Genomic DNA, 1,212 nt, shown 5'->3' with positions numbered 1-1,212 from the left:
ATATTCCAGGACTATCCAGGACGATCATATTAAAGGGATCGAGTTTTCAACTAAAAAAGAAAAAACAGCTTAAAACTTATAAAGGGGACAATAAAATGAATTAGAAAACTAAATTAATCGTCTAATGTAAATATAATACAAGTTTCAACCAAATTTAAACAAAAAGGGATGGTTTCAACAAAGAAAAACAAATGTTTGAAGAATGTTCTAAACTGAATAGAAGAAAGGGTAGATTTGAAAGATGCAAGGCATGTAATTCTTACCCTTCCTTGTAGTGTCCTCTCAGTGATCCTTGGGTAAACCCCATTGGTTATCTGCAAATATTCCAGGACTATCCAGGACGATCATATTAAAGGGATCGAGTTTTCAACTAAAAAAGAAAAAACAGCTTAAAACTTATAAAGGGGACAATAAAATGAATTAGAAAACTAAATTAATCGTCTAATGTAAATATAATACAAGTTTCAACCAAATTTAAACAAAAAGGGATGGTTTCAACAAAGAAAAACAAATGTTTGAAGAATGTTCTAAACTGAATAGAAGAAAGGGTAGATTTGAAAGATGCAAGGCATGTAATTCTTACCCTTCCTTGTAGTGTCCTCTCAGTGATCCTTGGGTAAACCCCATTGGTTATCTGCAAATATTCCAGGACTATCCAGGACGATCATATTAAAGGGATCGAGTTTTCAACTAAAAAAGAAAAAACAGCTTAAAACTTATAAAGGGGACAATAAAATGAATTAGAAAACTAAATTAATCGTCTAATGTAAATAAAATACAAGTTTCAACCAAATTTAAACAAAAAGGGATGGTTTCAACGAAGAAAAACAAATGTTTTAAGAATGTTCTAAACTGAATAGAAGAAAGGGTAGATTTGAAAGATGCAAGGCTTGTAATTCTTACCCTTCCTTGTAGTGTCCTCTCAGTGATCCTTGGGTAAACCCCATTGGTTATCTGCAAATATTCCAGGACTATCCAGGACGATCATATTAAAGGGATCCAGTTTTCAACTAAAAAAGAAAAAACAGCTTAAAACTTATAAAGGGGACAATAAAATGAATTAGAAAACTAAATTAATCGTCTAATGTAAATATAATACAAGTTTCAACCAAATTTAAACAAAAAGGGATGGTTTCAACAAAGAAAAACAAATGTTTGAAGAATGTCCTAAACTGAATAGAAGAAAGGGTAGATTTGAAAGATGCAAGGCTT

At 31.3% G+C, this 1,212-nt stretch overlaps 1 long non-coding RNA gene across 1 annotated transcript; it reads right to left on the bottom strand.

The window, feature by feature from the left end:
- Window positions 1-2: 2 nt before the first annotated feature.
- Window positions 3-1,005, bottom strand: LOC112905997. The gene is made up of 4 exons (XR_003232122.1): window positions 904-1,005; window positions 584-690; window positions 264-370; window positions 3-50 (listed from the first exon to the last, which is right to left on the bottom strand). It is a non-coding gene; the product is annotated as an uncharacterized LOC112905997 (long non-coding RNA).
- Between the last annotated feature and the right edge of the window lie 207 nt (window positions 1,006-1,212).

The sequence above is a fragment of the Agrilus planipennis genome, unplaced genomic scaffold (genome assembly GCF_000699045.2).
Source record: "Agrilus planipennis isolate EAB-ADULT unplaced genomic scaffold, Apla_2.0 scaffold1177, whole genome shotgun sequence".
Lineage (NCBI taxonomy): Eukaryota > Metazoa > Arthropoda > Insecta > Coleoptera > Buprestidae > Agrilus > Agrilus planipennis.
Note: the sequence above shows the minus strand (reverse complement) of the source record. Positions and strands in the feature narration are given on the sequence as shown.